The sequence below is a fragment of the Miscanthus floridulus genome, chromosome 2 (genome assembly GCF_019320115.1).
Source record: "Miscanthus floridulus cultivar M001 chromosome 2, ASM1932011v1, whole genome shotgun sequence".
NCBI classification, from domain to species: domain Eukaryota; kingdom Viridiplantae; phylum Streptophyta; class Magnoliopsida; order Poales; family Poaceae; genus Miscanthus; species Miscanthus floridulus.
The window spans coordinates 180,884,277-180,897,726 of record NC_089581.1 but is presented as its reverse complement, the minus strand read 5'-3'; positions in this window follow the sequence as shown (position 1 = coordinate 180,897,726).

Below are 13,450 nucleotides of genomic sequence, written 5' to 3'. Positions count from 1 at the left end.
CGTCTAGCCATCCTTGACATAGCCATGCCACCGCCATGCACCATCGCACTATTTGTGCACACATGACCATCTCGGCTCGAGCTTCCTCCAGTCAGTCCACCAAGTCAGGTAGGTTCAGGGTGAGTCACCGATGCCCATTCTTGAGCTCATTTATGTTGTCGATGCCTTGGCTCATGGGAACATGGTCGCCACAGCAGGTAGGAGTCCGCTGTTGTGGAGGGGGCTTGAGACAGCAACTCCGTTCGCCGCTTCGCCGCCCATCGCTTTGGGTCTACGTCTAGGTGAGCATCGGCTCGAGATTGGGGGCGGGGAAGGGCTAGTCTGGCCAGCGTAACCGCTCGGTGCTAGCGCCGCCATGTCGGTGCGTGCGCGGGTGGCCGAGGGTGTCGCCATTGCGAAGACGGTTTATTCCAAGGGCTTATCTACGAAGTAGCTGTCTGTAGAAATAGTGCCATTGGTCTTAGGGTGATTCGCCGATAGGTCAAGGACATTTTCGCAAAACAACCATCGTGCGCGGGCCACCACCACACCATTTGTGCACACACGACCATCTCGGCTCGAGCTTCCTCCGGTCAGTCTGCCATGTCTGGTAGGTTTAGGGTGAGTTGTTGATGCCCATTCTTGAGCTCATTTACGTTGTCGATGCCTTGGCTCATGGGAACATGGTCGCCGTCGCTGGTAGGAGTCCACCGTCGTGGAGGGGGCTTGGGACAGCAACTCTGTTCGCCGCTTCACTACCCATCGCTTTGGGTATACGCCTATGTGAGCATCGGCTCAAGATTAGGGGCGGGGAGGGGTAGGTCTGGCCGGCGTAACCGCTCGGTGCCAGCGCCACCGTGCCGGTGCACGCACGGGTGGCCGAGGCTGTCGCCGTTGCGAAGACGGTTTATTCCGAGGGCTTATCTGCGAAGTATTTGTCTATAGAAATAGTGTCATTGGTCTCAAGGTGATTCGCTGGTAGGTCAAGGATGTTTTCACAAAACGGCCATCGCGCGCGAGCCTTCCCGTCGTGGGCCGGCGTCGCTTGGCTGGGCCACGCCCCCGCATGGGCCGCACCGCGCGTTGCGCTGGACTAGGCCGAGCCGCGAGCGTTTGGGCCGCACAATAGAAATCGGTTTTTCATTTTCCAGTAAAGTAGTAAATGCTTATTCAATTTAGTTTTTGAGCTAAACTTTGATAATTTGTAGTAAATTATGTAGATGTCCAAAAATAGTGAAACAAAATTTGTTAGGTTCACAAAAATGCCATCTATCTGTTAGTGTAGTTAGTTTACAGTTAGCTATGAGAATGATAGATTCATAAATTCAATTTAGAAAGCTTAGTATTATTTAGCTTAATATTTGTAGGAATTATTGTGGCAAATTGGTGATAGCCTTAGCTACGTAACTTTTACAGTAGACTCATTAGATTATTATGTACTTGCTATAAAATTTGTAGCCCTAGAGTAGGTTGATAAATAGAGTAGCTATTATCCTTGTTTTATCATATATCGAGTAAATCGATATTAGGAGTAAGAATACTTTTAGTTGCTATGATAATGTATGCCATGCTTCATACTTGTTAGTGGTAATAGTAGGTAACTTAGTACCTTAGTCGGTAGCACTAGCTTAGTAGTTGATAGAGGTATTTTTATTTTGAGAGTTGATGTTGTCATGTTGCTAAGTGTTGCATCATTATTTCATGCATGTGGATCACGAGTTGATAGAGTTCATGCCCGTGGACGAACAGGCCTATGAGGAGGTCATTGAGGATTACAAGGAGGAGATCCTCGTGTAGGAGGGAGCCCCGAAGCCTTTTGGTGCTGACTTTGTTGACCCACCGCCTGCCCAAGGCAAGCCCCGGTGCATAACTCCCTATTTTTAATGATCACTATATATATATGATGTGCATTTATGTTACAGGTATTTTATGAGAACTACATGTATAAATATATCTACCTATGAGTCCTACTAGTACAGGTTGAGTAGTTGCTATGCTCAGTATTTCGGTAGCGCGAGTAACCTGCCGTTATTCGCAATAGGTGATAATTATGGTCACTCATGATAAAATGGTGGAAAGGAAAAGTGATGACCGAGCAGGGATATGGTTTGGGTAATGGTGGGTGTAAGAGGTTGTGTCCTGCGGCCAATAGGGCATAGCTTGGTTACACTTTATCCCTATCTGTGTCGGTTAAGGATCGGTCATTGCATAAGGCTCTAGGCAAGTGACAGATTTATTATCCTGAGCACATACTTGGGTATGGACGTAGGGAAGACTTGTTGCTCTCTTATCGTGGATTCGGCTCTTTCTAGACTGACTGATTGGAGACGGGGATGGTGGAGGTCATTGCACAGTACTAAGTTCGAGACTCATGAGTGGGGGCTTAGAGTCCAAGTTTGGACGGGGACTTAGACACCCAGGACAGGAGGGTGATGGGTTAGTCCTACTTGTGCCTGGGATACAAGTGGGGCGTGTGTTTTTGAGGTACCTAGCTGGGGGCATTGATTCACGAATCGCTGGGCGATCCGGTATGGCTTGTCTATGGTTTAGCATCGTAGTAAGAACTAAAAGATGGAAGGTGATGAAATGGACTGATTGCTCAACTCTTGCTTGAAAGTAGAATAGGTGCTTACATAGAATGGCTAGATAATAACTTAATACGGCTATTAATAATAACATAAATAAGGACTCACTATTAGTATTGCTTTCTGCAAAAAGAAAACCAGCAAACCATAAAGCTCATCATATTCCATGGAGTCAGGAAATTATTCCCACTAGTCAGGTAAGTCTTGCGAGTACATTGTGTACTCAGGGTTTATTTACCCCTGTTGTAGGTAACACATGAGGAGTACCTTTGTGTGGATGATTCATCTGGTGGGCACATACTGATCCTTGTTCTTTATCGCTAGATGTTTATTTTCAATTCCGTTGTTTAATATTCCGCACTCTAACATTTGGCAATGTAATAAAAATTTTCTAAGAACTCTGGATGTATGAAATGTATTAGTATTGTAACTCATTCTCATTATTGGATCCTTGGGGAAAATATGGATCTTTTGGGTTCTCCCTTGGGGTGTGCCTAATAGATACCACCCGTTGTAGCATCCTTTTGGGGTGCTTAGTGTCTGGTGGAAGACGTGCGCCTCCGTAAGTGTGTTAATTTGGGCGGTTCTACCATAGGTGCGCTATGGTAGCCTAGTCGATGTGGATGTGATATTCATCACAGAATTGGAGGAACTTCTTCTCAGTGAACTACGTGCCGTTGTCCATGATAATGGAGCTTGGTACTCCAAAGCGATGGACGATATAAAGGAAGAACAGCACGGCTAACTCAAACTTGATCATAGAGATTGGTTGGGCCTCTATACACTTTGTAAACTTTGTATGGAGACAAGAAGGTGGGTATAGCCCCTAGGTGCTCTTTTGAGAGGTTCGACCAGATCGAGCCCCTAGACCACGAATGACCACATGATGGGGATCGTCTGGAGTGCTTGGGATGGCAGGTGGGTTTGCCGAGTATAGTACTGACACCCTTCGTAGGTGCGCACAATATGTTTGGCGTCGGCTACTGTAGTTGGCTAGTAGAAGCCTTGATAGAATGCATTTCTGACCAAGGTTCTAGGTGCGACATGGTGACCACAGATCCCACCGTGGATATCGCTCAACAACCGCTTCCCCTAATCGATGGGGATGCAGCACTGTAGGATCCCGGTGTGGCTTCGCTTGTAGAGTTCGCCCTCAACAAGGACAAAAGACTTGGCACAATGTGTGAGCCGCCAAGCTTCCATCTTGTCCATCGGCAATGCCTTGCAGAGAAAGACATTGAGGTAAGGCATCCTCTAGTCGGCCAGAGGGTCAGGCTCTATCGCTGGATCCTCGTCAAGTTTCATGACTTCGAGGTTGGATGGAGCCGATGGCTAGTTAGCCCCTGAGCCTAGGGAAGGTGGCTTGTCATTGGCTTGTTCTGGCTCCTCGTAGCAGACCAAGGGTTTGTGCTGATCGCTGGCGAAGATGCTTGTCGGCACCGGCTCTTGGCCAGACGCTGCCTTCGCTAGCATGTTGGTCGCCTCATTGAGATGCCTTAGGATGTGATTAAGCTCAAGGCCATCCAACTTGTCCTCTAGCTGGTGAACATCTTGGTAGTATGCAACCATCTTGGCATTATGGTAGGTTGACTCCTTCATGACTTGGTCGATGACCAACTGGGAGTCACCTCGAACATCGAGGCATCAGATACCGAGCACGATGGCGATGCGTAGGCCATTAACGAGCACCTCTTATTCAGCCACATTGTTGAAGGAGGGGAAATAGATGTGAACCATGTACCTCATGCGTACCCCAAGGGGTGAAATGAAGACTAGCCCTATGCCGATGCCTTTCTTCATCAGTGATCTATCGAAGTACATTATCCAGTACTCTTGGTTGACGACCACTGGTGGCATTTAGACCTCAGTCCACTCTATAACGAAATCAGCTAGCACTTGGGACTTGATGGCCCTCTGGGGGGCATACGCAATGTCTTGACCCATCAGCTCGAGTGCCCACTTCGTGATCCTTCCTGTGGCATCCTAGTTTTGGATGACCTCACCGAGGGGGAAGGATGTCACGACCATCACTGGATGTGACTCAAAGTAGTGGCATAGTTTCCTCATGGCGATGAGGACGGCATACAGGAGCTTCTAGATTTGGGGGTAGCAGGTCTTGGATTCAGACAGGACCTCACTAATGAAGTACACTGGGTGCTGTACTTTGAGGGCATGCCCCTCTTCTTCTCGCTCCACCACCAAAGAAGCGCTGACCACCTGTGTGGTGGCCACAATTTAGAGCAGAAGCGGTTCTCTATCGGTCGGAGAAACTAGGATCAGGGCCTTCATCAGAAGCTGCTTGACCATGTTAAGCGCCTCCTAGGCCTCGAGCGCCCATTTGAAATAGTCAGCCTTCTTCAGAAGCTGATAGAGGGGGAGGCCTCATTTGTCAAGGCGCGAGATGAAATGGCTGAGCATGGTGAGACACCCCATAACTCGTTGTACCCCCTTTATGTTCTGAATCAGGCTCATCCTTGTGATGGTCGAGATCTTCTCTGGGTTGGCTTCGATGCCACGCTCAAAGATGATGAAACCCAGTAGCATACCCCTTGGAACCCCAAAAACGCACTTCTTGGGGTTGGGCTTAATGTTGTTTACTCAGAGTTTTGTAAAGGTCTACTCAAGGTCAGCTATGACCTAGTTAGCCCATTTGGACTTGACCATGATGTTGTCCACGTAGGCCTCAACGGTTCACCCGATGAGGTCTCTAAAACACTAGAGCATACAATACTGGTATGTAGCCCCAGCGTTCTTCAGACCGAACGGCATTGTGACGTAGCAGAATGATCTAAAGGGGGTGATGAAGGATATCATGAGCTGGTCGGACTCTTTCATCGTGATTTCATACCCAGAGTACGCATCAAGGAAGTAAAGGGTTTCACACCCTGAGGTAGAGTCGACTACTTGGTCTATGCGTGGCAAAGGAAATGGATCCTTCGAACACGCTTTGTTGAGACCCATGTAGTTAACACACATTCTCCATTTCCCGCTCTTCTTTCATACAAGAATAGGATTGGCTAACCATTTGGTGTGGTACACCTCCTTGATAAACCTAGCCGCCAAAAGTTTCACGATCTCCTCGCTGATGGCTCTGCATTTCCCCTCGTCAAAGCGACGCAGGTGTTGCTTCACCAGCTTGGAGCCTAGCTTGATCTTCAATGTATGCTCGACGACCTCTCTTGGAATGCCTGGCATGTCTGAGGGTTTCCATGCAAAGATATCTTTATTGGCGTGGAGGAAGTCGATGAGCGTGCTTTCCTATTCGGAGGAAAGTGTGGTGCTAGTGCGCACCACTTTGCTTTTGGGGCCGTTGGGGTCTATGAGGACCTCCTTAGCATCCTCCATTGGCTTAAAAGACCCGGTCGACTGCTGGTGGTCGAGTGTTTCTTTGGCAACCTCCTTGGAGATGATGATTGTCATGGCATGATCGCAGCATTCAACCTCGCACTCATAGGCGTGTTAAAATGAGGTGCCGACAGTGATGACCCCGCCTAGGCCTGACATCTTTAGCTTTAGGTAGGTGTAGTTGGGGACGGCCATAAACTTCACGTAGCATGGTCATCCCAAGATAGCGTGGTAGATTCCATGAAACCCAACCACCTCGAAGGTGAGGGTCTCCATGCTATAATTGGATGGATCCCCAACGGTGATGGGCAGATCGATCTGCCCAAGTGGCATGGCCTACTTTCCAGGCATGATGCCATGGAAAGGTGCTCTGGTCGGTCAAATGTAGGATCAACTAATGCCCATGGCATTGAGCGTCTCGATGTGCATGATGTTGAGGTCGTTGCCTCTGTCCATCAGTACCTTGGAGAGCCGCTTCATGCCGATGATTGGGTCAACCATGAGCACATACCTCCCTAGGTACGGGATGCTCTCTGGCTAGTCGGTTCGATCAAAGGTTATGGTAGACTCTAACCACCGGAGGAAGGTTGGCAGGGCCAGCCTGGCCATATAGACCTCATGGTGCACGAGCTTCTAGCGACGCTTGGAGTCATAGGCCATCAACCCTCTAAAGATCATGAGGCAGCCATCCAGCATCAGAAAGCCACTGTCTGTCCCCTCGGCCTCGTCCATGGTCAGCTTAGGTCCTTCCCATGCTCCCCACTATTAAAGCCTATGGACAAGAACCGCTTCATGAGGCCACAATCCTTGTTTAAATGCTTGACGAGGAAGGAATGGTTCAGGCATGGCCCTTTGAACAGCTTTTCGAAGTGGCCTAGAGTACCCTCCATAGGATTTCGGTGCCCCTTATGGTCTGCGGTGGCCATGAGCAAGCCCTCACGTCGTTGTTTGTTCTTCTTAATGGGACGATTAGAGGCACCTTCACCGGCATCCTTGTCCCATTGTGCCTTGCCTTTTAGGCGATCGAAGATCGCTCTGACTGCCTCCTCGCCCAAAGCATGGCTGGTGGTGACGTCGAGGAGCTCCTTGGTGGTTCACAGGCCCTTACATCCTTGCTTGTGAACCTAGGACTCATAGGTGGTCCCAAACAGGAAAGCTTCTATAACGTCAGCGTCGGCGATGTTAGGCAGCTCGTTGCACTGCCAAGAGAAGCACCGGATGTACCCACGAAGGGTTTCTCTGGCCTTCTATCGGTAGTTCTTAAGATCCCATGGGTTCCTAGGGTGCTTGTACGTGCCCTAGAAGATCCCTACGAAGATCTCTTTTAGGTCCGCCCAACTTTGGATTCTGTTGGGCGGAAGGCGTTCCAACCATGTTCGCATCGAATTGGCTAGGAACAATGGAAGGTTGTGGATAATAAAATCATCATTATCTGCTCCACTAGCTTGGTAGGCAAGCTAATAATCCTCAAGCCATAGTCTATGATTTGTTTCCCTAGAGTATTTTGGGATGTTGGTTGGTGGTCGGTACCTTGGCGGGATAGCGGTGTTGAGGATGTGTCGGCTGAAGGCTTGAGGCCCTGATAGGTCAGCGCTCGGGCTTCGGTCCTCGCTGCTATCGTAGCATCTGCCACAATGAGGGTGATAGCCATGGCTAGCTCCCTCTCTTGGATCCTCACGGGTACGTCTGGGGGCATTGAGGGTGTCATGTAATAGAACTGACCAATTATACGAAATTAAGTAAGAAAATCATCCGCCAGAGCAGACGATTTAGCAAACTTAAGCCCATATAACCCGGTAGTCCGTGAAATCATGAAGGATTTCAAACCAACTCACATACCAGCCAAGATCGTAATAAGTTTAGCGGTCACCATCACATATTACATAAAAGTTCGCATCATAGGTACATTAGAGTTTAAACATAGTTATTACAAAACGAGTTCAAATAGAAGTAGCGGAAGCCATTTGTTTAAAACCACACACACTCACACAGAGTTCAAATACAGTGCCAGCTAATGATCATCTCCAACAAAAGCATTAGATGAGACATAAGGGATGACCATTCCCATGGTCCTAAGCATCACCCGTCGTAGGATAAAGGCAGTTGATACAGTAGCCGTAATACATCTACCCATCTGCAACAAGTGGGAATAAAACCCTGAGTACGAGAAGGTACTCAGCTAGACTTACCCGACATAACCGAAAATAAAGTGACACCAAGGATTATGAAGGGCTTTATAGTAGGGTAGCTGACTCATTTGCAAAAAGAGGCATTTTTAGTATTTCAAGAACCTTTCTAAAAGCATTATTATCAAGTTAACTATTATTAACCTATCAACTACATTTGCACCTATACTAGAGCAAGCATGTGATTAAGCAAATAATAATAACCAATGATCATAATGTCATATTCATTATAACTGTCCAAGTGTTCCATCAACATTACTACGATGAAGTCACTCAAGTCAAGTGCTCACTATCCAGGAGCGATGGCGATTTGAATCTATTCCTAACCAGCTGGTGATTTATTCCTTACACAAACCTTACTCACCCGCTAAAGTGAGGTATCGGTCATCGAGTCAACTATCCAGGAACATCTCGAGTTTGCCAGGAACCACATGTACCCGAGGGCCGACCGACTACCTTTCGGTCTTATAATCGCGCCCCCATGTCCTACCACACCTGCTCCGGTACAGTGCGCTGCGGGCAATCTACTCGGCCCGAATAATCTCCCAGCTTTATGGTCAAAAGGTACTTTAGTCGGCTAGCTAAATGTAAGGCATGCGTTCAACATGACTCGAGGCCCAACAACGGTTGGTCCTTAATCAACATAGACGGAAAGCACTATAGTCTAAAACTCTGTAAGTCTCCGTCCGGTCTCAACTTCAATTAACACTTAGTTATACCATGACTACATAGTTATCCAAGCAGATCTAGGTAACCACCTATAGCTCGCAGGTGACAGGAAATCACCTGACTTCTACCAGTCTAAGCCAGCTAAGCATTGACTCGACTACGGATACCAGGGTAACAAGGATATAATATAACAAAGGTAGATAAGGTATAATGCAGCAACGGTTGCAAACAACTCCTAAACATAATGCATCAATTAAAGTAAAGCATTTAATTAGTAATTGCAAACCGGGAAGAAAAATGCTCTAGGGCTAGTCTCTCTCGAAGGAGCTCGGGCGGTGATCGGGGCACTCCGGAAGTTCCTCAACGTCCTCCTCATCTGCTTCGGTCACTTCTTGCGGCTGCACCTCGAGCTGCTCCTCGAGATCCTCGGGTATGATGATCGGACTCTCGGGTTGCGATCCTGTATGATGCAGATATGTAAGTGATTATGCAAAAAGTACATCGGATGAAATGGACAAAATGAATATGCTTGCATGCAAGGTAGTCAACATCATCCAAGAACATGTACTACAAGCACATGTCATCTATTGTATTCTCTTCTACTACTAAGATGCTAAGTCAACACATCTCATTAAATGCTTCAAAGATACACCAAAGCTTCACTACTTTCTTAATCATGCATAAAGCAACATTTGACTAAACCCTAATTAGTAATAGGTTTGAACAGCAACATCTATTTTTATAGCTTAGAAAAATCTTAGAAAATTATCATAGCACAGTACTACCCTAAGTAGTCCACCATTAGATTTTTATGGCATTTCGATAAGTAGAATAGCCTACACAAAAATAACAAGCTATGGCATAATTATGATCATTAAAATACTTTGTACTGTGAAAAGTGTCAAACAATAGATGTAATATTTTTCCTATGTTCTACACAGTAAATAATCACTGCACAAAAATTATCACATGCATGTTTTATACAAATTTTGCTCTCCAGCAAAAATAACAAAAATTAGCCATTAAAGGCACTTGAACTACACCTCATACTTTTTCTATAGGACATGCATGGAATATATTTTTCACAGAAAGTACATTACACAAGGAGAGTAACAAACTTGGAATCATATTTTTTTATCTTTCTATGATTTATTATGCCTTTCTCAAGAAAACAACAATTTCAATGATTAAATAAAACTCCACAGAAAAGTATCTCAAAAATGACATGCAATATTTTTATCATGTAGATCTAGTGACAAGAAGCACAACAAAATTTGTTTCACCATTTTTGGAGCAATATAACTGGAGATATACATTTTATAAGCTTTTTAAATCAATTTTTGAATTCATTTTCTTTAACACTGAAATTCCACCAACCCAAAACCGCTAGGTGCACCCGGTGCAGTGCACCCAGAGGGGCTGCCAGGCGGGACCCTTGGTCAAACCGGGCCCACGTGTCAGCCAAAGCCGAGCAGGGCCGTCGCTGACCGGTCGGCGTTCGCCGCCGGTGAGCTCGCTGGCGATGAGGTCACCACCAGGGGCTCTCCACAACGAGGCGGACCCGATGCGCTAAGAACAGACACTGGAGGAGCTCGGAAGGAAGCTCGGTGGCGCGCATGGCGAAGCAGAGGCATGGCTCGTCGGCGGTACGCCGACTCCAACCACGGCAAGGCACGGGGAGGAGCGCATGAGGTCCGCGAGGGCAAGGCGGTGCTTATGCACGTGAAAGGAAGGAGAAAGGTGGAGCGGAGAGGAGGTGCCCACGGGAGTGGAGCTCTTCGGTGAGCTCGGCCATGCTCTGGCGAGCAATAGCGGCCGGCTCGAGCCTTACCACGTCAAATAGAGATGAGCACAGGCTGCGCGATGTGGAGGCGGAGCTGCGGGCGAGATGGAGGGGTCGACGACGAGCTGGGGTGGCCGAGCGAGCGAGTTCCGGCGAGGCACGTCGCGCGGCGGTGAAGGCGGGCGTGCGCTGCGGCTGTTGCTGCTGCTGAGCGAGCGAGGGAGAAAATGAGATGGAGGAGGGGAGGCAGACGCTGCTCGGCAGATGTAGGCGCGCGCGTGGAGGGCGAGGCAGGCCGGCTGCGACGCACGGCGAGCTTTGCCGGCGCATGGCGGCCGCGCGGCGTGCGTGCTCTATCGCTGGTCGGGCGCGGCGCAGGCGAGCGAGCGAGCGAGCGAGCGGGCCAGCGCAGAGGCAGGCCGGGCTGGCGTCGCGAACTGGGCCGAAAGCGAGGCGGCAACCCGTAAAGTGAAAATGTGATTTTTTTTTCCAAATAAATTTCTATTCCTATTTCATTCAATGCAAACTTTGAGCAATTTCAAAGCAGTTTCAAACTTTGGCCCAAAAATAAAAGTTGCTCAAAAATTTATTCTCTACAACTTTGCTTTTATGACCAAAGTCAAGTTCCATATAGATTTTGAACTATAGATTTAAAGTAAATTAAATCCCAAAACCCTAATTTTTAAGAATTATTTTAAAAGCATAATTTGACAAAACTTTGAATATAAACTTTGCTCCAAATTGCATCCTAAATATTTCCAAGTTAATTGAGTGATCAAAACAAGTAATCATGGCATCCAAACATGAGCATGGCATTTCACATGTTTTAAGCATACTGAATTTCAATCAATTTAAGCACCACATGAAATGATACTTCATTTCTTTCGAAATGAAATGCATGAATGATGCTTATGCATAAGGTGATGATGATTATGCTCATGGGATGGAATGTTAGTGCATGCTTAACACCGAGGTGTTACATGTCACGTGCATCATGGTTGCGGCCGAGACGCTCATGCACCGGGACCGTGGTGCGTTGCCTGCCACCTTATGGTGGCTAGTGGACTAATGCATCCTTATCTGGTCGCTCCAAGGGTGTGCGCTGGCTGGCGTCAAGCTCGCATCGCTAAGACAGCGAGCTCTCGGCATGTTGTGCCGTCGAACGCTCAAGCAGCGTGTGAATCTCACGGTGGGCCCGATGATCCTCGGGCGTCACGGGCCTAGAAGCCCATGGAGCAAGGCCGCCATAGCAGCAATGTTCTGACTTTCCTAGGCAAAGTATGGGAGGGCTTCATCATCCGTGATGATCCTTCAGTTCATGTCATGGGCCATGGCATGCGCGCGCCCACCGTCTCTGTGGTGCTCGATCCCCTGATCAAGCTCCGTGTGTTCCTGCTCGAGCTAGAGTTGTGCTTCCTCGAGTTCTAAGTGCCAGGCCTTTAGCTGCTCCACCCTCAGGTGGGGTGGGGCACCTGTCTCCCCCTCGACCTCATCATTGAGGTCATTCATTAGGATAGCCTCCTCTTCGTGGATGCTTTCGACATGTCCTGCGGGGGTACCTACCATGAAACACTGACGAGAGGGGTGATTACTCCCCCTACTAGAGTCAGAGCCAGAGGGCAACTCTAATTCTCCCGCGAGGAGGTCGTGGAAAGACTCCATGACATATTTGGTCATCCCCATGAACTCATCATTCGTGGGGGATGGAGGCGTGCGTTGCGCCATAGGGTGGCCATCGGTCTCTGTGGTGTTGCAAAGACCGAACAGAGTGATGTTGGGGCATTCTAGATGAGGTATTCTAGAGAGAGCGGCTCCTCTTCAGCAAGCTATGCCATGATATTGGTGAACGAGAAGGTGAGGTGGCGTAGTTCATCCTAGGACAGCCAGGGTCCTAGGAAGACACCGAGTAGGCGCTCTAGCCTCCCATAGTCGAAGTTGAGGAGCTAGTCGCTTCTAGGGGCGCTTGCCTCCGATGTGTGCAGCGTAGCTCCTCAAGCGCCTCAGCAATTGTGTCAAGGCCGGTAGAGTGAATAGGTCAAACAGTGGTGAAAGCCATCGCCAACTCTCCCTCCATTGTGATGATAAAGTTCAGGTCCCCAAAGCGCACGTGCACGCCCAAGACCCAGGTGAGGTCATGACTAGCCATCCGAGGCCTAGTGTGGATGTTGAGACATGCAAAAGGCCCCTACCTGGCACGCCAACTGTTAGTGTTTTGAGTTGCCACCAAGTAAATTTCTAATATTGCACGTCTGGCTTGGATGGTGTGCTTAGAGGATACGAGATTTATACTAGTTTGGGTAGAATGTTCCTACATCTAGTTCGTTGCTGCTACTTGTGTTACTAGCACTGAAAGTTCATAGTAGGAGTTACAAATGGTCGAGAAAGGGACAGGTCCCAAGTCTCTAGTGAGAGGAACGAATGGGTGCCAAGAGCTTGGTCGCTTCTCGACTGTGTGCTTATGTGTTCTAATTGGTTCTGGGTTTGAGTTTGAATTGATGTGATGTGTTTCGATGCGATCGATTAGAGTCTCATTGAGTCCAGTCTATGGGATGCCCTACTTTCCCTTTTATAGGCCAAGGAAAAGCACGGGTTACAGTCGAGGGAAAAGGAGAGAACAAGAAGGAGAAGAAGTCCTCTAGGATCATTGGGCTCTTCTTTTCCTTCACGCGGGTCCCATTGACCCTATAGACATCAACAGGGATAGCTCCATGTTGCAGCCCTATTCGTCAATGGTGCCATGCGCAAGCATCGTCTCCTAGTCATGGCATTCCACTTCATCCTAGCGAATGCTGTGGTGAACTGACACGCCTATCAGTGCTTATACGAGGGTTAGGCAGACTAGTACAGGTATGCTCGATGCTATTCCTGATGTGAATCCCTAGGTATGGCCCATCACGGCCATG